We start from the raw sequence: 23089 nt of genomic DNA on the forward strand, positions 1-23089 counted from the left end.
TGTCTGTGATGCAGCGTCAAGGGTAACTGCAGCCATGGTCTCCGAGCTGATACTCCATGCTGCTGCAAAACGTCGTCGAACTGTTCGTGCAGATGGTTGTTGTCTTACAAACGTCTCCATCTGTTGACTCAGGGATCGAGTCGTGGCTGCACGATCCGTTACAGCCATGCGGATAAGATGCCTGTCATCTGGACTGCTAGTGATACGAGGCCGTTGGGATCCAGCACGGCATTCCGTATTACCCGCCTGAACCCACTAATTCCATATTCTGCTAACAGTCATTGGATGTCGACCAACCCGAGCAGCATTGTCGCAATACGATAAACCGCAATCGCGATAGGCTACAATCCGACCTTTATCGAAGTCGGAAACTTGATGGTACGCATTTCTCTTCCTTATTCGAGGCATCACAACAACGTTTCACTAGGCAATGCCGGTCAACTGCTGTTTGTGTATGAGAAATCTGTTGGAAACTTTCCTCATGTCATCACGTTGAAGGTGTCGCCACCGGCGCCAACCTTGTGTGAATGCTCTGGAAAGCTAATCATTTGCATATCACAGCATCTTCTTCCTGTCGGTTAAATTTCGCGTCTGTAGCACGTCATCTTCGTGGTGTAGCAATTTTAATGGCCAGTAGTGTAGTACACTGGCGGGTCTGCTTCTTGCGCCATCTAGTGAGTAATTTCACTTTACATAGTAGTGTGTCGGATATTTTTAATCACATAGTGTATGTCCCAGTCAGTTACATGGAATCAGCGCAATAAGATGTATGGAGGTGGAAACATGCAGAATGGCAGAAAGAAGCTATTTTCTTTGCATTTACCCATGTCCACACGGTGAACCAAGTTGTCCGATTTGGTGGTGTTCAACGCAGACTGTCCAGTGTGTTTACAAGGAATGGTATGTCAGCCTCAACCGAGCAAAACGGCTTAGTAACAGTAGTCTTAAAATTTTCCTAATACATAGGCACCGCAGACGACTCTCACGCCCCGTCAAGTACAAAATAAAAACAAATCTGTTGCTGCTGTCAGTGAGTGCAGCTCCATCTTAACCAATTTTCGAGATATCATCGCGAAAGGGGCTGGATGCAATGGACATTCGGAGTCGGGTTCGTCAAAAACGGTCACTGATTGCAGCAGAACATGAAGCTGCTCGTCTGCAGTGGGCCAAACAACACAGAAATTGTGAAGGAGCTGAATGGAAGTGTGTAGTATGGTCCAATGAGTTGCGATTTTGCCTGTTTTCGACTGCGCCGACGATCGAATGGGATGTGTAGCCCGCAGTATGTGGAGGGAGCAGGCCAGGCCGGAGGTGGTTCTCTGATGTCTTGGGGGTGTATGTTGAACCGTGGCTTGAACCCACTCATTCAGGTAACCGTGAACAAGAACCAGGCTGTTTACTTGAGTCTTCTCAGTGATCAGGTATTGCCCTTTCACCTGCTTCTTCAAGAGGAGTATGTTGTGGATGCTCCCTTTTTTGCGAATGAGAACAGCCTTATTCACAGAGGTGCACGCATGCGTATCTGGTTTGACGCGGACACCCAATCGCAATACAACTGGCCCGCTAAATCACCAGAGCTTAAACCCATAAAAATATCTGTAACTATTTGGCCCAGCGGGTGAAACGTAGCCATCAACATACCCACAGTTTGGTAGCTCTACGGGATGCAGTCAACAATCGACGGTTTCAGCACAATATGACATACGTGAAGAAACTTGTGAGCTGTCTTTTTCGTCGAACTGAAGCCATTAACAAGACTGGAGGAGCTGTTAGATGCTATTAGTATGATTTCTTCTGCGAGTGACTAATTACACTGACGGAAAAAAAATCGTAGAACTAAATGATTCAAATGGCTCTGAGCACTATGGGACTTAACTTCTGTGGTCATCAGTCCCCTAGAACTTAGAACTACTTAAACCTAACTAACCTAAGGACATCACACACATCCATGCCTGAGGCAGGATTCAAACCTGCGACCGTAGCGGTCGTGCGGTTCCAGACTCTAGCGCCTAGAACCGCTCGGCCACAGCAGCCGGCTCGCAAAACTAAAAATGATTAATGTAGAGCAATGAAATTTCGGATATATATTTGTCTAGGTAACATATTTAAGTGAGTAACATTACAAGATCACAGGTTAGTCTAAGAGCGGGATAAGCAATTGCAAAATGTGAAATGGTGTGTATTAATAAACGGTGCAGCCGCCAGAGTGTTGAATGCAAGCACACAAATGTGCATGCATTGTGTTGTATAGATGCCGGATTTCAGTTTGTGAGATGGAGTTCGACGCCCGAAGCACTTCATCAATCAGTACAGCGACGGTTAATGCTGTTTGTGGATGACGCCAGAGTTAGCAGTTGTCGTTCGATGATGTCCCGCACATGCTCGACTAGAGGCAGATCTGGCGATAGAGTAGGCCAAGGCAACATGTCGACAGTGTAAAGTATGTTGGGTTACACAGAGGTATGTGGGCGACCATTATCCTGTTGGGAAACACGCCCTGGAATGCTGTTCACGAATGGCAGCGCAACAGGTCAGATTACGGATTGACGTCCAGATTTGGAGTCAGGGCGCGTGGGATGACCACGAGAGCGCTCCTGCTGTCGCACCACGGACCATAACTCCGGGTGTAAGTCCTGTGTGTGTGTGTGTGTGTGTGTGTGTGTAGCACACAGACAGGTTGGTTGTTAGCCCTCAACTGGCCGCCTTCTAACAAATATACGGCCATCACTGGCACCGAGCCAGAACCAGCTTCCATCAAAAACGCAACAGACCTCCACCCTGCCCTCCAATGAGCTCTCGGTTTTCAGTCTGGAACCGCGCGACCGCTACGGACGCAGGTTCGAATCCTGCCTCGGGCATGGCTGTGTGTGATGTCCTTAGGTTGGTTAGGTTTAAGTAGTTCTAAGTTCTAGGGGACTGATGCCCTGAGATGTTAAGTCCAATAGTGCTCAGAGCCATTTGAACCATTTAGCTCTCGGTTGACACCACTGATGTCGCATATGGCGGTGATTTTGGGTCAGTGGAATGCACGCTAAGGGGCGTCTGGCTCGGTGCTATAATTGAAGTAACCGATTTGTTACAGTTAGTTGTGTGGCTGAGGTGCCAACTGCAGCTCAGATTTCTGCAGCAGATGCAGTAGGTTGTGACAGAGGCATACGCTGAACACGATGGTCTTCCCTCTCGGTAGCGCCACGTGGCCGTCCGGAGCCCGATCTTCTTGCGACCGTACTTTTTCGTGACCACCACTGCCAGCTATCACGAACTGTGGCTACATTCCTGTCAGGTCTTTCTGCAATATCGCAGAAGCAACATCCAGCTTCTCGTAGCCCTACTACACGACCTCATTCAAACTCAGTGAAGTACTGATCGTGGCGTCTTCGTCGCCTTAAAGGCATCAACTCAACACGTCCAATCTCAAAGGCAACTAACGCTCACCACGGTCTCAGCCTGTATTTAAAGCAAACCTGATGTGCATTACCATAGCGGCGCTACTAGCGCCATTTTTATGAAACTGGCACGAAATTTGAATAGACATCATCTTTCAGATGTAGAAACACGCCTACCAACTTTCGTTATGTCGCACAACTCCTCCTTGATGTTGCGATATTTTGCTGTCAGTGTATTTGTTCGAAATGCTTATTGGCTCTGAGCACTATGGGACTAAACATCTATGGTCATCAGTCCCCTAGAACTTAGAACTACTTAAACCTAACTAACCTAAGGACAGCACACAACACCCAGCCATCACGAGGCAGAGAAAATCCCTGACCCCGCCGGGAATCGAACCCGAAATGCTTATTACCTACCAAGAAATAGTCGCGGCGGTTAATTTAACGATTCTTGTTGTGATCGACTGCAACTTCGATGAAATTAGCCACAGACGACAACAGCGGTAGTGTTCTCCGGTATTTGCCATATGGTGGATCGGTGCGTCTTCCCTGAGTTGAGCATAATCTAGGACTCAATGTGACTAAATTAAAGCACTCCGTCTTCAGGCCACGAGTGGCCTGTCGGGACCATCCGACCGCCGTGTCATTCTCAGTGGAGGATGCAGATAGGAGGGGCGTGGGGTCAGCACCCCGAAAAATGGCAACAGCGCAAGGCGGCCTGGATGGTCACCCATCCAAGTGCCGACCACGGCCGACAGCGCTTAACTTCGGTGATCTCACGGGAACCGGTATATCCACTGCGGCAAGGCCCATGCCTGACTAAATTAAGTTTACCTTTATTTATAGCAGGAGCTCAAAATGACGTCCCTCTGTGGGACGAGCACCGTCATATCTTATGAATGCAGTGTCAAACACTTGTCGAATTTCGCCTACTGAAATTCTTGAACATAGTCACCGTCCTATAGGCAGAGGACATCAGCGAGCATATCATTTAAACTTTCTTTCTGTGGTGTCCTCCGAAGAGCGAGGTGCTAAAGCAAGGTTGGTACCTCGCAACGCAACTGCAAGAAAAGACAGTAGCTGCAACCGCACCGACGAATGAGCGACACCGGCGTAACCACGCCCAAAAATGTTTCGCTGCACCGCGGTAAGGGATTTTCTACGTAGGACCGAGCACAGTACCTCTGAACCCAGTCTGAGATCATCGAGTAAGGCGACAGAATCGTCTTCCAGTAGGCGAGCTGTGCGATAAATGTATTAGGCAGGGGACTACGCGAAAGTTACTGTTAAATGTACACTGAGTGAGAGACTTGTACTGTATATTGTCTGCATCAGGTGGTACGTTAATGTTCAGAGACAGTTGTAAATACTCATGACTTTTCTGTGAAAATGGATTGTACAGAGTAAGTAATTCTTCGTATGATTGTTGTAATAAAGTGACCAAGCATTCTACGCTAACGAAAAAAAAAAAAAAAAAACACAACACGAAGAAGGAGTTGTGTGACATAAACGAAAGATGGTAGGCGTGTTTCTACATCTGACAGACGATGTCTGCTCCGAATTCGCGCCAGTGCGATGCATGCCTGATTCGGTGTAAATACTCGCTGTAACGATCGTGAGCGTTAGCCACTTATTAGACTGGACTTGGTGAGAGACTGGACATGGTTAGTAGGGGTTAGCCAAGAATGCATTTAAGGCAACGGAGACGCCATTATCCATAGCAGGAAGACTTGGCAGGAATGTAGCCGCTGTACGTGACTGCTGGCAGCGGTGGTCACCAGAAGGTACGGTCGCAAGAAGACCGGGCTCCGGACGGCCACGTGGCACTACCGAGAGGGAAGACGATCGTCTTCGGCATATGGCTCTGTCGCATCGTTCTGCATCTGCTACAGCAATTTGAGCAGCAATTAGCAACACACTGACACGACGAACATTTACAGATTGACTACTTGAAGGACAGTTCCGAGACAGACGCCCTGTACCGTACATTCCACCCGCCCCAAACTGCTACCATTTGTGATTTCAGTGGTGTCAAGAGAGAGCACATTAGAGGGCAGGGTGGAGGTCTGTTATTCTTTTCTGGTGAAAGCTGGTTCTGTCTCGGCGCAAGTAATGGCCGTGTTTGGACAGAAGGAGGCCAGTTGAGGACTTGCACCCAACCTGTCTGCATGCTAGACACACTAGACCTACACCTGGAGCTATGGTCCGTGGTGCGATGTCGTATGACAGCTGGAGCTCTCTCGTGGTTGTCCCACTCATTTTGACTGCAGAACTGTACGTCAGTCTGGTGATTCCACTTGTTGTGCTGCCATTCATAAACAGCATTCCGAGGGGGGGGGGGGGGGGGGTTTCCCAGCAGGATAACGCAAACCCACATACTGCTGTGTAACCCAATATGCTCTATGGCTTGCTCGATCACAAGGTCTGTCTCCAGCGACATCTGCAAACTGCTTTAACCGTCTCTGCATTGACCGACCAAGTGCGCACAGACAGATACCCGGCATCTGTTCAACACAATGCATGCACGTTCGCATGCTTGCATTTAACATTCTGGCGGTTACACCGGTTATTAATGCACTAGCACATTTTTCAATGGCTTATCTCGCGCTTACGTTAACCTGTGATCTTCCAGTGTTAATCACTCAAATATGTTACCTAGACAAATGTAACCCCGAAATTTCATTACTCTGCATAAATTATTTTCTTCGTATTGCGATTTTTTTCCGTCAGTGTGTATTGTCTGTATCAAGTGATACGTTAACGTTATTAAATAGTCGTAACTTGCCTGTAGTAATGGACTGTAAAAAGTTAAGTAATTCTTCTTACTTTTGTTGCAATAAAGCGAACTTGCATACTACATATTATAGTATCCACTCGGTCTCCTCCCGGAGCATCGACAAGTGTGAAACAGATTGTTTCTTTTTCGTCTGCGTTGTATGCCGCCTAGGATATACTCCGCTGCACTGAGTATGTGGCAGGTTTATTTTATTAAACTCTGCGGACAGACGCGCTTCTGTCACTGCAGTCGTCATTTACCTGACGGAGGGAAACCGTGAGCGTACCCAGTCTGCGAATTGTATAAGTCTGTTCTGTCTGTGGTCGTATTTTAACTGTTTATACATCTTACATTTTGAGGCGCACATTGGGGACCAGCCCAGCATCTGCTTAAACGAGCGTGAGAAATCGACAGTGAGGCTGGCCAGTCCACCAGCCACGTCGTTAATCCGGGTGTGGGTAATTTCTCTGTCTCGCCAGCTATCGCGCTGCGCGATACGCTATACGGACAGCTGGGTATATTACATAAAAAATAACTTTATTTCTGTTCTCTGATAGAACACTCATGGAATACTGACTCCTGCCATGTTCTGACTCAGTGCTTACGGGCTATTAATAATGACTACACAGCTGAAATCAATTTAATCATTAAAAGTTTATTGAAATTCTTGAAATGACAAGAGGATAACTGTCTTCTAACTCTTCGACTGTAAGGGAGTTGTTAGCACGATATCTTTTAACATCCCCCAAAGATAAAAGTCACATGTATTTGGATATGGGTAATGAGGAAACAAATGAACTATACTATGAGCGAAGACACTCCGAATACTGTCGCAAATGCGCTGGCGGTGTGCGCTCTTGCTCTGTCCTGCATGTAACAACCGTAGGTATGTTCTATGATAAACGGTTGCAGTATGTTGTTCACATACTTATCAGAAGTTACGATTTACTGGAGCAAATACAACTGACACGCCAGTAACAAGTTTTTAACAGAATGACGACTTTTGTGGACTTTTTTGCGAGATATCTCCTAACTAGTTTAGTTTACATTCGGTTAATGCACTGACATTTTTAGACCTCTTTTTGTTTCACACAGATCCAGTGTCTTGAAATTAAGTTACTGATCTATGTACCGTCGAGTCTTTCGGAAAAAAAATTTCTGTACCGAGACAAGCTAACATTACACATACAACTTTGTTTTTCCATTGTTCGAGAAAAGAAACACTCGCTGATTGCTCATGTGTAACGTAATGAACGGAAACTACACGCAGAATGGAAGGGAAAAAGTATATCAATCACAAAGTAATCTAAATAGACAACCACACACACAAACACACACACACACACACACACACACACACACACACACACATATATATATATATATATATATATATATATATATATATATATATATATATATATATAACGATACGCCACCTCTCCCACAATCTAAGTAATAGCCGGGACATCATGCTATGATCGCAGCCTGCCTAGCGGTTGTATTAGTTCGCGCGCAACGAAGGAGAAAACGCATAAGTCGTAACACAAAAACCCTGTATTTCGCTATCGTCGCGGAAAACGATGGTCGTAAAAGTTAGGCTCAATAACTGACAACACTAGAATCCAGCACTGATGTATGAACCGCACACATCGTTGGCGACAACGTTTACTGCTTGGCGGCTATCAGTTACAGCTTTAGATCACATCCCGTGTTTCTTGTGAGCCTGGACATATCACAGCAGCATACCGTGAGCCGTAGCAGCTGCTCTTCCATCCATTTCAGCGTGCCGTGCCCAGCGTGATAATTTGCGGAATGGAATGCCGTAAAGCGTAATACTGAGGCTAGCGTAGCTGGCCTTTAGGTGTTACGTCCCCAACACGACGCGCTACATTCTGGGAAGAGGTAGTAAAATGATGACGTACTCAGAAAACTACGTAAATTTAGGTGAAACTCCCAGATAATCTAAGAATCACCGGTCAATAACTCAGCAGTGATGACTGAGCCGTCGTAACATCGTAATGAAGTCCTAGAATACAACCTGCTTCAAAATATTGGGTTGGTGCATAAGTTCGTAGCGCTTTGCAGCAATAAACACAACAGATACACATAACAGAGACTTTAGTATTCTGCTTCACAATTTACAACGATCTTCCAATGCTGGGGCAACTTTTCGATCCCGCGACTGTAGAAATCACGTGGTTTTGAGGCGAAGAATTCGTCGAGCCATCTTCGGAGCGCATTTTCATCCGGAAAGGAAGTTCTTTGAATCGATAGAGATCGGAAAAGGTGAAAATCTTAGGACGGAAGATCGGGTGAATAAGATGGGTGCGGAATGAGTTCCCAAACCTATTCCTGTGCAGTGTTTTTTGTCAGTCTACTAGAATGCGGGCGGGCGTTATCGTGGAGTAGCCTCACTTCACACACTGTTCCTGGTCGGTGTTCTTGGACTGCTCCTGCAAGACGTCTCAGTTGTTGACAATAAATGTCAGCACTGATAATTACACCACCTGGAAGCAATTCGTAGTTAACCACACTGTGCTGTTCCACCCGATGCAAAACGTAATCTTTTTTGAATGCACGCGGGTATCCTATGAGGAGTTGCTGCTTTGTTTGGGCTCAGCCATTCCTTTCTTTTCCTTACGTTAGCATAAAGACCCCATTTGTTGTCACCAGTAACAATATAGGACAGAAATGGTCGGTGTTTTTCACGAGCCATTTGGTGACGAGCAAGCACAGACGCACATGCGGCCACCCGCTGATCTTTGTGATTTTGTCTTAGAGCATGCGGTACCCATACACCCGATTTGTGAACCTTCCCCACTGCATGAAAATATCGCACGACGGTGGAATGATCACAGTTCATCACATCTGCCAGTTCTCGAGCATACTGACGTGGATCATTGTGGATTAATGCGTTTAAACGATGCTCATCATACCCCGGACGTCTTCCTGAACATGGAGAGTCACTGTCAAAAACGATTCTCCTCTCTTTCTGTGCTTTGGCGAATGGCATTATCCTCATGCACGGCGCAAATGTTTCTGGCTGCTTCCGCTGCTTTCAGCTCTCTACTGTAATCAAACAGAAGAATTTCTGCCACTTGACACTCCATTTTCTAGCGTCCACAGTTCCACTCACTATATCTAAATCACAAAATGTAAATTCAAATACCAATATGAACTACAAATAAAAATGACAATCGATAAATAAACCCATAGCAACCGTAATACCAACATGTGAAATAAAAACGCTACGAACTTCTGCACCAACTTCATAGAACTGCCGCTCTTCTGACTCGAATTGCGATAGTTCTTGAGACTTGATGTAATAAATAGTGAAGTCTTTACCAAGACAAGGAACTGCAGTAGAAACAGGTTCTCTAGATGTGGAGACTCTACTTCTCTGACAGATAACATAATAAAGTTACAACCTGAAGAAGTTGAAGCGATGCGCTCTGATCCGTCGCTATACGATTCGGAGGCGACAGCACGACCAATCAAATACGAAACGATTAGAAAAATTACGAGGGCATTCGACGATTAAAGAGAAAAATTGTTGTAGAAATGAAAGAGGTTTTAGGAGGAGTTTTGTTCTTTCATCGCTGTACATTGGGATCATTGGGATGAGCTGACAACAAAATTCAAATGGCTCTGAGCACTATGGGACTTAACTTCTGAGGTCATCAGTCCTCTAGAACTTAGAACTACTTAAACCTAACTAACCTAAGGGCATCACACACATCCGTGCCCGAGGCAGGATTCGAACCTGCGACCGGTCGCGCGGTTCCAGACTGTAACGCCTAGAACCGCTCGGCCACATCGGCCGGCTGAGCTGTCAACAGCTGAAGGATGAAAAGTATTTTGTTTATAACCTCAATATTGCATTTAACAACAACATGTCCGTTTGAAGTTCCCACATTAGTTCAACAACGTTCCTTTCTGAAGGTGAAAACTAGCTAAAAACTTTACTTTACAGTATGGTAAAAGTTGTATACACTACAGAAATTTTTATAAGTGAGCTGAGCAGCTCAAAAATGGTCGAACCCGAGTTACTAACAACGTCCTGGCTGTCCAGTTGAAGTATCAGCTTCATCGCTTGAAACCCGAGCTGACGGCATTATTCTTGAAGATCGACTTATTACGGCTGAACATGTAGCAAAAACGGTTGAAGTAAGTGATGACGCAGTTCATCATGTTATCGGTAACAAGCTCTAGTATAGAAAAACAAGTACGACGTGGGTCCCGAAAGAGTTAACGCAACAACCGAGAAAACAAGACCCAAAGAGTATACAGTCTTGAAAAGTTTTTTTCTATATAAATTTCTTTCTTTAATGATTTAATATCCAGCGTAGTTAAAGATGTATGACAGTGAAGTTTGTGTATTTTCATGATATTAATGTGGATAGAAAAGGAGTGTAATAAGACAATAAAGTATTCCACTTTTATGTTGTCAGCGTAAGTGCCCAAACGCGCATCCCAAACAAAACAAATACTAATTAGAAGAAAAGTAGTGCTAACAATGGAACCTCCCCACCGCACCCCACTCAGATTTAGTTATAAGTTGACACAGTGGATAGGCCCTGAAAAACTGAAAACAGATCAATCGAGAAAACAGGAAGAAGTTGTGTGGAACTATCAAAAAATAAACAAAATATACAAACCGAGTAGTGCATGTGCAAGATATGTAACACCAAGGATGGTCTGAGCTCAGGAGCGCCGTGGTCCCGTGGTTAGCATATAGCCGGCACGGTAGCTCAGCGTGTTCGGTCAGAGGGTTAGCTGCCCTCTGTAATAAAAATAACTGAGTTAATCGGTCGACAACGAACTTAAACGGATGTCTTACGACGTCCGCCCCGAGCAGATGCAATGAACAAAAACTGACAAAATGAGATTTTAAAAAAAAAAAAAAGCATGAGCAGCTGCGAACTGAGAGGTCCTTGGTTCAAGTATTCCCTCGAGTGAAAAGTTTGTTTTTTTATTTTCAGACAATTATTATCTGTCCGTCCGTTATGTTTTCATCACTTTTTGGGAGTGATTATCACATCAACAAGAAAACCTAAATCGGGCAAGGTCTTTTTACCCATTAGCCAAGAGTACAATTTAGGTGGGTCGACAACATATTCCTGTCATATGACGCACATGCCATCACCAGTGTCGCATAGAATATATCAGACGTGTTTTCCTGTGGAGGAATCGGTTGACCTATGACCTTGCGGTCAAATGTTTTTGGTTTCCATTGGAGAGGCACGTCCTTTCGTCTACTAATCGCACAGTTTTGCGGTGCGGTCGCAAAACACAGACATTAAACTTATTACAGTGAACAGAGACGTCAATGAACGAACGGACAGATCATAACTTTGCGAAAATAAAGAAAGTAAACTTTTCACTCGAAGGAAGACTTGAACCAAGGACCTCTCGTTCCATAGCTGCTCATCCCAACCACGGGACCACGGCGCTCCTGGGCTCAGACTGTCCTTGATGTTGCCTATCTTGCGCATGGACTACTCAGTTTGTATATTTTGCTTATTTTTTTCATAGTTCGACACAACTTCTTCCTGTTTTCTCGAATGATCTGTGTCCCGTTTTTCAAGGCCTATCCACTGTACCAACTTATAACTAAATCTGAGGGGGGTGCGATGGGGAGGTTCCCTTGTAAGACTATATTACACTGCTGGCCATTAAAATTGCAGTACTGGAAAGGATAAACAATATCGAAATTTTACGGACTAGAGTAGAGTAGGAAGAATACGTGATTAAATTTGTAGGGGATTTGGAAGTAAACTGGGTGCGAAATTTCTGCCAGCTCTGGCATATACAACCGGTCTAATTCGGCCGGGCGACCGCATCGAACAGCGCAGGTGATGCAGCTCTTGAAACGAGAGAATATTCGGCGGATAGACTGGCCTGCCAGTTACTCCGACTTAAATCCCATCGATGCGTTGGGCAGATGTATTGCAGCACGTCCACATGCACCTATGACCACCCAGCAGTCGGGAATCTCGCTGGTGGAGGAATGGAACGCCCTACCACAAAAACTCCTCACCAACCTCGTGGTCAGCATGGGAGCGCTTGCAGAGCATGCAATATCGCCTGCGGTGATCACATCACACACCCTATTAAGAACTCTGTCCTGCCTTTTGTAATGTCACGGACCGTCATACACTGAGGCGCCAAAAGTGACTGGAGAGTCAAAAGCACATATCCAGATGGCGGTATTATAGCGTACGCGAGGTATAAAAGGGCGGAACTGTCATTTGCACTCAGGTGCTTCATGTGGGAACGTTTCCGACGTGATTACGGCCACACGACGGGATGTAACAGATTTTGAACGCGGACTGGCAATTGGAGCTAGATGCATGGGAAATTCCATTCCGAGAACAGTAAGAAAATTTCATATTCCGAGATCCACAGTGTCAAGAGTGTGTCGAAAACACCAAATTTCAGGTATGACCTCTCACCACAGACAACGCAGTGGCCGACGGCTTTCATTTAACGACAGAGAGCAGCGGCGTTTGCGTATAGCTGTCAGTACTAACACCAAGCAACACTGCGTGAAGTAACCGCAGAAATCAATGTGGGACGTAAGACGAACGTATCCCTTAGGACAGTGCGGCGAAATTTGGCGTAAATGAGCTATGGCAGCAGACGACCGACGTGAGTGCATTTGCTAACAGCACGACATCGCCTGCAGCGCCTCTCCTGGGTCGTGAACATATCGGCTGGACCCTATTGGGCTGGAAAACTGTGGCCTAGTCAGATGAATCTGGATTGCAGGTGGTAAGAACTGACGTTAGCGTTAGAGTGTGGCGCAGACCCTACGATGCCGTGGACCCAAGTTGTCAACAAGGGGGCACTGTGCAAGCTGGTGGTGGCGACATAATGGTTTGGCTGTTTTTACATGGAATGGACTGGGTCCTCTGGTCCAACTGATCGGATCATTGACTGGAAATGGTTATGTTCGCCCACTTGGAGACCATTTGCAGCCATTCATGGACTTCATGGTCCCTAACAACGATTTCATCTCACCGAACCACAACTGTTCGCGATTGGTTTGAAGAACATTCTGGACAATTCGAAAGAATGATTTGGTCACCCAGATCGGCTGACATGAATCCCATCTAACATTTATCGGACGTAATCGGGGGGGGGGGGGGGGGGGAGGGGGGTCAGTTGGTGCACAACATCCTCCACCGACAACACTTTCTCAATTATAGACAGCTGTAGAGGAAGCACGGTTTAATATTTCTGCATGGTACTTCCACCGACTTGTGGAGTGCATGCCATGTCGAGTTGCTGCACTACGAAGGGCAAAAGGAGGTCCGACACGATGTTAGGAGGTATCTCATGACTTTTGTCACCTCAGTGTAAATCGCGGAGACTTCAGTGTAATTACTGTCTTCGAATAAAAATATCATTTCTGTTCGTCTGCATGGAAATTTCTTTCAGTTACCTTCTTACTATAGTGTAGCAGTTCTTTCTGTGCATAGTTCAAGATTCATCGGGCTGTTAGCCTAGCGGTCTAAGGCGCTGCAGTCATGGACTGTGCGGCTGGTTCAGGCGGAGGTTCGAGTCCTGCCTCGGGCATGGGTGTGTGTGTTTGTCCTTAGGATAATTTAGGTTAAGTAGTGTGTAAGCTTAGGGACTGATGACCTTAGCAGTTAAGTCCCATAAGATTTCACACACATTTGAACATTCATCGGGCTGTGTTACTTGGCAGTAACGCATAATGCGAAAGTTAGTTTCCTCCTTAAGTTTTGCACTCCAGTGTATATCAAAGTATCAATTCATCACGTTCATACATACATGTTGATGTAAACATTCTTAAATTAGTTGTCAGGTGTGAAATAGTTACAGATATACTATTATACTACAAGGAGGTCGAGTCTTGACGATTTGATAAAATTCACCATTCATATGTTGACAGAGCTTCATAAATCAGCCGCACGGAGTTAGCGTACGGTTTATGTTTTCAGTTCGTCTTTCTATGTACATACCTCAGATTCAGTTTTTCTAGTAATCTTCTGACACACAACAGTATTAATAGGCCTACGCATGGATAGTGGTCGTATTTACCACTTCACATGGTCGATGAAGGGACCATTATGGCATTTTTTTATTAATTTGAAAATAGAGTATTAGCTTATTAATTTACTCCGCAGTGTAGGATTAGAAAAGGAAGTCATATACGCATATGCAATAAATAGTAAGATGTCTGTAAAATGAATGTCAGGCTCACCAAACTACTTGTATCACAGAACGTAAAAAAAGTTTACGTTAATTACCTGTATATATCAATGCAAGGAATATATAATTGTTTCTGAGGTTTCCATATCAGTTTTGCTAATATTACAGCTGTAAACTTCAAGCATTCCAATAACCTGCCTGTCGTCAGCAACCTCAAAGCTATTCCTCTTCTCCCGTCGACTCGACTCTCTCTCTCATTAACTATATGAAATGCATGAGGTTGCTGAACAGCATCCACAAGAAATGCTCTCTCATTAACGTATTTTGCTGCTCTATTTTACGTCGAGTAGACAATAATTTGTCGTATGATGCAGGACCCATCCGAACGTAATTTATGAAAACTTAAGTGTTCATGTCAGTCAGTATATTAATATGCGACAAAAGCACTCCCTCATCAGGCCACAAGTGGCCCATCGGGACCATCCGACCGCCGTGTCATCCTCAGTTGAGGATGCGGATAGGAGGGGCGTGTGGTCAGCACACCGCTCTCCCGGTCGTTATGATGGTTTTCTTTGACCGGAGCCGCTACTATTCGGTCGAGGAGCTCCTCAGTTGGAATCACGAGGCTGAGTGCACCCCGAAAAATGGCAACAGCACATGGCGGCCCGCATGGTCACCCATCCAAGTGCCGGCCACGCCCGACAGCGCTTAACTTCGGTGATCTGACGGGAACCGGTGTATCCACTGCGGCAAGGCCCCTGCCGTTAATATGCGACAAGTTATTCCTTTTTAGAGCCATTCTCGGACCCATTTCCTCTTTTTCGCCGTTTTCTGTTGTTTCTTGCCAGCTATAGCTACTGTAATTGCGTCACAAGCTTTCTTTTGATTGTTCGACATCTTAACCGTGTAAAATTGCGTTGTTAACAGACAATACAAATAGTATTATAGATGCGGTGAGGGCCGTTTCAGTATATTGAGAGTTCGACAATCTAGGGTTGTCAGTAAATACTAAACGTATGCAGGCACTGTAAGCCCATTTTACGGGAGCGACTTTGTCTCAATCGATCATTCGTGGAAAGTGTGTCTACTGTTGCGTCCCTGGAGGATTATTCCTGTGCAGCACTCGCTTGTGACGAGAGGTCGTTTTCGTGTGTTGAGAGTGTTGTGACTTGGCAAGACAGCCAAGTCACTATGAGGTGAAGCCGAAAGGCACGCGCTTAAGCTCACGCAGGCTGGCGCGAGGTCTGGAACAGTTAAGGGAATTAATAGTAGCAAATAAAGTACGTAGTTGATGCAATACTTAACTTTAATCCATAATTGGAGAACATCGCTCTTGATGGTACATGTTTTATAATTTCAATATTAACTGGTAACGGCGCCTTGCTAGGTCGTAGCAAATGATGTAGCTGAAGGCTATGCTAACTATCGTCTCGGCAAATGAGAGCGGTGGTGGTGGTGGTTAGTGTTTAACGTCCCGTCGACAACGAGGTCATTAGAGAAGGAGCGCAAGCTCGGGTTAAGGAAGGATTGGGAAGGAAATCGGCCGTGCCCTTTCAAAGGAACCATCCCGGCATTTGCCTGAAACGATTTAGGGAAATAACGGAAAACCTAAATCAGGATTGCTGGAGACGGGATTGAACCGTCGTCCTCCCGAATGCGAGTCCAGTGTGCTAACCACTGCGCCACCTCGCTCGGTGGCAAATGAGAGCGTAATTGTCAGTGTAGCATCGCTAGCAAAGTCGGCTGTACAACTGGGGGCGAGTGCTAGGAAGTCTCTCTAGACCTGCCGTGTGGCGGCGCTCGGTCTGCAATTACTGACAGTGGAGACACGCGGGTCCGTCGTATACTAATGGACCGCGGCCGATTTAAAGGCTACCACCTAGCAAGTGTGGTGTCTGGCGGTGACACCACAGAGAGAGGTGTCTGCTGTGAAGTTTTGCACCTGAACTGTGAAAGTAGGGTTATGTGACAGCGTCGTTTTCACGAAAAAAATTAATATAGTAACAGAATGTAGGAAGAAGCAATGATGAGATAGATTATTAATGACCAACGCAAACTTCAGAGTGAATGTTCTTGACAACTTTCCACATTACTGAGAACTGGAAGAACAGGAAATGTGTCATCAACAGTATTTAGAAGACAATAAACAGCGCCTTCTTACCTTATCCTTTGCATATTGTTTTCCTACCAAGTCCCAATTACACGTCGAAATTTATTTTTCTCGTCCAGTAGATCTCACTTTTTCACTGTTCAAAGAATTTTCATTAAAAATGTTTATCCATTTACGTTCTTTTCTACGCATACTATAGGCTTTTTCTTTGTCCAGTCGTTTTAAAAAGCATACAATCCCGCCGGAGCAGCATCCGTAACTGGGTATTACAGCAGAGGTTAAAAATACCGCTTCAGTTGTAGTTATTTTTATTTCTAACTAGTTAAAACACGACCGGTTTCGTGCTCTTACATGCACATCATCGGGTTTTTTTACTGAAAGTAAACAAGAGACCGGATCTAATAATAGTTTTTACACGCAGTAGTATATATAGAAAAGCAAAAAAGAAGTTCCACATAACATTCTAGAAAACAGCGGTCGGGCTAGGTGCGGTAAAGCACAAGTCAATGGCAAAGTGACACCAGACGATACTACGGACGACCGCCTGGGTAAAGAAATATGCAATGAACACCAGGACACTTAAACTCCGTGCTGCGACCCCGAGTACAGGACGCGGTTTACAACTGGCGAGGACAGACCTCGGAGTAGCGTACACGAAGGGAGAAGTAAACTGGTAAACCGAAGTGGCAAAAGTACTGCCAGCTGTTGACTAGCAGAACAACGCGTGGACAACTAGCCTGGTCGTTCACAATTTGAATTGGTGATTTACATTCAAAATGAAAAAAAATACGTTGAAAGTTATATGGTTCAAATGGCTCTGAGCACTATGGGACTTAACATCTTAGGTCATCAGTCCCCTAGAACTTAGAACTACTTAAACCTAACCAACTTAAGGACATCACACACATCCATGCCCGAGGCAGGATTCGAACCTGCGACCGTAGCAGTTCTGCGGTTCCGGACTGCAGCACCTAGAACCGCACGGCCACCGCGGCCGGCGAAAGTTATATGAAAAGCGTTAAAAGTACGTTAAGAGCGGTAAAGGAACATATTGAACGTGGGTAGAACAGAGCTGTAGTAAAACTAACTGGAAGCAGGCGACATAAAATTTATATTTGAACGGTAAAACAGAATGAAAATTTTCCCTTTCCATCAGTGGCATGCAAGTTTTTAATTTAGTGGGGATCTACACTGAAGAGCCAAAAATCTGGTACACTGCCTAATATCGTGTAGGGCCTCCACGAGCACGCAGAAGGGCCACAACACGATGTGGCGTCTACTCGACTTATGTATGGAGTTGTGCTGGATGGAATCCTGCAGGACTGTCCATAAATCCGTAAGAGTACGAGGGAGTGGAGGTCTCTTCTGAACAGCACGTTGCAAGGCATCCCAGATACGCTCAATAATGTTCATATCCGGGAAGTTTAGTGGCCAACATAAATGTTTAAACTCAGAAGAGTGTTCCTGGGGCCACTCTGTAGCAATTCAGGACGTGTGGGGTGTCACATTGTCCTGCTGGAATGTACAATGGACATGAATCGTTACAGGTAATCAGACACGATGCTTATGTACGTGTTACCCGTCAGAGTCGTATCTAGACGTATCAGGGGTCACATATCACTCCAACTGCACACGCCTCGGACCATTACGGATCCGCCACGAGCTTAAACAGTCCCTTGCTGACATGAAGGGTCCATGGATTCATGAGGTCGTCTCCACACCCCTGCACGTCCATCCGCTCCATACAATTTGAAAAGAGACTCGTCTGACCAGTCAGCATGTCTCCAGTCATCAACAGTTCAATGTCGGTGTTGACAGGCCCAGGCGAGGAGCAAAGCTTTGTGTCGTGCAGTGATCAGGGATATACAAGTGAGTCTTCGGTTCCGAAGGCCCATATCGATGTGTTTCGTTGAATGGTTCGCACGCTGAGAATTGTTGATGGCCCAGCATTGAAATCTGCAGCAATTTGCGGGAGGGTTGCACTTCCGTCACGATGAACAATTATTTTCAGTAGTCGTTGGTTCCGTTCTTGCAGGATCTTTTTCCGGCCGCAGCGATGTCGGAGATTTAATGTTTTATCGGATTCCTGATATTCACGGTACACTTACTTGTGAAATGGTTGTACGGGAAAATCCCCACTTCATCGCTATCTCGGAGATGCTATGTCTCATCGCTCGTGCGCCGACTATGACACCACGTTCAAACTCACATAAAGCTTGAGAACCTACCACTGGAGCACCAGTAACAGATCTAACAACTGTGCCAGACACTTGTCTTATATATGCGTTGCCGACCGCAGCGCCGTATTCTGCCTGTTTACATATCTCTGTATTTGAAAACGCATGCCTATACCAGCTCCTTTGGCGTTTCAGTGTATATGGTGACGTGAAACAGCGGGCCACAGTCATGAGTTAAAAGAACATACACATGTGAGATTACTATTAAGAAGCATCTCCCTACTGAACAAAATGGAAGGTAGCAATACCTTACAGTCCACACTGTCAAAAATTACTATACCAATGAATAGCTAGTAGGAATTGCACTAAAGGGACACATTAAAAGTAGGATCAATTTAAAACCTGCTAACTAAAAGCCGACGACTTAACGAGCCTTACATAAGATTAGACCCACGACCAATTTTACATCATGAAAGACAGGAAAATTTTAACTTAGTGAGGACACAAATATTGACGCACAAAAATGCGCCGCATTCATAAGATAAAAAAAATACACAGACGTGATAATGGGCATGTAAGAGCCCGAAATCGGTCGTGTTTTAACTATTGAAAAATAAAATGAACCTTACAACTGAAGCGGTATTTTCAACCTGTGCCTTTTGAAATGTAAATAACGTTTTGCTTTTCGACGTGTGACCTTCGTAATTTCTCATGAAAAGTACTAAAACTACGACTAAATGTTAGAAGACAGAAAAGCAGAAATCCATTAGTATAACAGGAGGAGCTCGGCAGGAATAGGTTAACTTCCGATGTTAGCAGATGACACCACAGTCTCACGGGCAGTCTGCCTCATAGTCAAGGGTTCATAACTCCACACTCGGCAGTGTTAATGGATGACTGACGCCACTGACCCACTATCGACTTGCTTGGCCGCTGATTTACACGTAAATGTGTGACATGCACCTAGAACGACTACTCGATTTTGACCGGATAGTCGCTCGGGTAAAAGGGGTAGAGACTGCCGCACGAGCGTGTTATGGGTCCGAGGAGAATGGCGAATGGCGAATAACCAGCGCCGCGGCTCTTGTGTTATGCCATGTTCTTATCCCACGAGGCGGGCCATTATCGCAACGTCAACTGCTGGCAATCAATCGAGACGACGCCGGCAGCCACACTACTCAGAATCTGGCGCTATCTGCAGCCACATCCAAGGGAACGCCAGTTGCAAACAAACTCTTTTACTCTCCCACAGATGGTCTGGTTTCCTTCCGGGGAAGTTGGATCCAAAGCTCTGCGGATATTGGAAACTGAAAAAGTTATATAGTCAGTTCCACAAGAAAGTGTACGCCATAATTTTAAATGTAACGTCCGCAGCGACGTCTCTGATAGTGGCCTCGAATCTGTAATCGATGTGCTTTTGCGCAGTTTATAGATAAACAGTGTGAGAGTTGAATGTTTTGTTTTGTCAGTTGCAGTTTAAAATTAGTGCAAAGTATCTGAAGCGTCACGAAGCAGTGTTCCTTAAAACCCATCCAAAGCGACCAAAGCTTTCGTATGGAACTGCTACTAAAATTCTTAGAAGGTCAAAGACATCCGTTGCGAAGTAGTCCAAACGATATTTAGAGATTTTAAACGTGGATGACTTATCGGAGAGAGTGATAAGGTGGTTATAATCTGTAATGGCGGCGACTGGAGTAATTATTAGGTAAATGTGGAATTAGTAATAACATGTATTTTCATGTGAACATAAATTTATAATAGTGCGTTTTACTTCACACAGATAGCGGCGTACACTTTCTTGTGGAACTGACTGTAGATCTCTTCCATCTAGAGCGATTTTGCTTCTGTTTCCCTTGTCTTCATCTTTTCACGGTCAACGAAGAATCTTGTATTACAGTACAAAATAAACTGCGATTACGACTGCACCGGGTTACGTGACAATCCATTTCAGAGTAGAGCACGCTGCTACCTTGCAAGCTAAGCGAGAAAATAACCCCGGAAAATGTCTTCAAGGAAGCGCACGAAATTCGTTATTAACGTAATTAAATTTATTGACGATGAGGTCTACAACTACATCCGTGCACAGCATATCCCTTTTAAGTGCATGAGAGCGTATGCTTTGCATTGTTCCACACGTTATAATTTCTTTCCGTTTTCGAATGACTGCTTAAATGTGTCTGTGTTTTCTGTAATTAGTTAAATATCATCTCAGCGTTCCGTGTAGGAGCAATACGTCGGGGACGGTGATACATAGTGTGCTAACCACTGTCCCACCTCGCTCGGTCCTTTTTCAGACAGAACATTATTGTGTAGATAACTGTATTGTCTGCAAAAAGTCAAAGGTTATTATTAATACTGTTAGCTAGGTTATTAAGAAACGAGCGACAATCTTAGCGAAGAAAGTGCAGAAGTGTGGTTGATCAATGGTGGCTTTGTGTTAAGTCATTGGTGTGCATAATACCGAAGGAAGGGCATGATACACAAGGAGTGGGATACAGTATATATCCCAAATATGAAGCAGTTCACAGTAAGTATTCCATTGATGCTGCGCATAAATGTGCTGTTAATCAGCCATTTATGCTATACTACTAAGAATTAAAGAAGATACTAACGCTGCGAAAATTTCTCGTAGCGAGTAGTCTTCTACTTGCTGCGCTCCATAACTTCTGTTGTACATATATGGAGTACAAGATTAGAAAAGAAACTCCAGGAAAAATTACTCTAAGTGATGTATTCGGCTTGAAAAGCTAACAGATTGAGAGAATGATCACATGTAAACGACGAAAAAAGACTGCGAAAAGAGCATACTAGGTGTTTTTCGCAAAAAATAAAGCTACGGGATTCAAGTGGACAGTACTTTATTTAGACTAGACGTGGAATCAAGAGACATCGCTTGGAAAATAAATACTCACTAAATGATAGTTGGTGAGTGGTATAGCTCGTAAGTGCTAAACTTTTAACTGTCGTTTATCGCGTGACAATGTTTCAGTTGTAACTTTACCGCAGCGTACGTTGTTTGTTATGTCTGTATCTTTCTAACTTCTTTACAAAAACAACGGAGCGATCGGGGCCTTCAGTTTAGCTTGTCGCGTAATACAAACTGGCATTGGATGTTCTGCCTTCCTATGTGTATCGTAATTAAGACCATGTTTTGTTTCTGCTTTGATTTACTACACACTGATTTAAAATTTATGCTTTAAATAGAGGAACTAGAAAATACTGAAGTTCTTCCCAATCACAAAAAAATTACATTAAAGGTATATCAGAAACAATTCGGTTCATATCAAAAATGAACATTTCATTACTTGTTATACCTTGTTTAACTCACATGCTAAGTTCTGTTGGTTGACTTCTTCTTACAGCTAGAGCTGTTTGACGTAAGACGTGTAAATAAATACAGTACTTAGACGTAAAACATCATTATTTAGCTTCGGAGCTGTAATAGCAGTCATGTTTGCAGATTAAATAATAGGAATCCAAGTCCGCCTACTATGCTCAAATATGTTTCAGTGGTTAACTTTATTGAGGTGATATTCCCTAGAATTTTAATTTCCATAAGACCCACGTGTCATTTCTCTTTACCTTGCCATAGTTATTTTCGTGGTATTTGTCCCTATCTGCATGCTCATCTGTTGTACAAATACACACAGAAATAGGGAGCATGCCCTTAATGACTCACACTACAAGTTCAAACGTCGAGATTTCACAAAAACACAATGTGTATGTTCTTTCTCTGTTTTTGTTCCCTAATGAACATAATATTTAGTCATATTTGCTTTTAGTCAAGATCATCAACCAGTTTTCGCCAAAAACGTAAATATTCCCAGTTATTGCTTTGTTGTAACTTTAGAATGTGTTTTACTGGATCTTCTGGTGAGATAAGTGCGCAGGACACAAATTTGTAGGAAACCTTATTGTTCTTGCTGAAATTTTCTAGGTGATATAGGGAAGAAAGGAGGCTGAGAAGGTGAGGGAAAGTTGTCATAATAACAAACAAGATCGAACTTATCAGTCTCACGCCACAAACGATGGAAGACTTTTACTTGCTGTATGCTGACCGCATCGTGATGAAATCAAGGAGTATTTGTGGGTCTCTTGAGATGAACCGGCGGGCATAAACTGTGATGCAGCAAGCACAGATAAGGGGCCGCTGATTTATGAGTTACACCAAGAACGTCGGTTTCTTAAGCAATATACAGAACTCACTTGCTAAGCGTCCTTTTGTAGTAACTAAATAACTACAGAAATAACTGATGCTGGCGACACAGAGATACATGACGTTCTTTCTGCAGCGCGGGGACTGGTCTCTGCAATTAGTCTTTCTATTTTAAATATTTTGAAGACCTTCTAAACCATCCGACTTCAACACCGCGACAGTTCCTTTCGAAAAGCAACGATATTACTGACGTCTCAATTCACACAATCTGTGACAAGAAAAGACGTGCCGGTGACC

At 44.4% G+C, this 23089-nt stretch overlaps 1 protein-coding gene and 1 pseudogene across 1 annotated transcript in view; both read right to left on the reverse strand.

Annotated features, from left to right (window-relative positions):
• LOC126471498 (polypeptide N-acetylgalactosaminyltransferase 16-like) overlaps positions 1-23089 on the reverse strand; it is a 598884-nt gene that overhangs the window by 437149 nt on the left and 138646 nt on the right. The window lies entirely within an intron of this gene.
• Positions 14995-15112, reverse strand: LOC126471828 (5S ribosomal RNA; annotated as a pseudogene).

Source organism: Schistocerca serialis, chromosome 3 (genome assembly GCF_023864345.2).
Source record: "Schistocerca serialis cubense isolate TAMUIC-IGC-003099 chromosome 3, iqSchSeri2.2, whole genome shotgun sequence".
Classification (NCBI taxonomy): Eukaryota; Metazoa; Arthropoda; class Insecta; order Orthoptera; family Acrididae; genus Schistocerca; species Schistocerca serialis.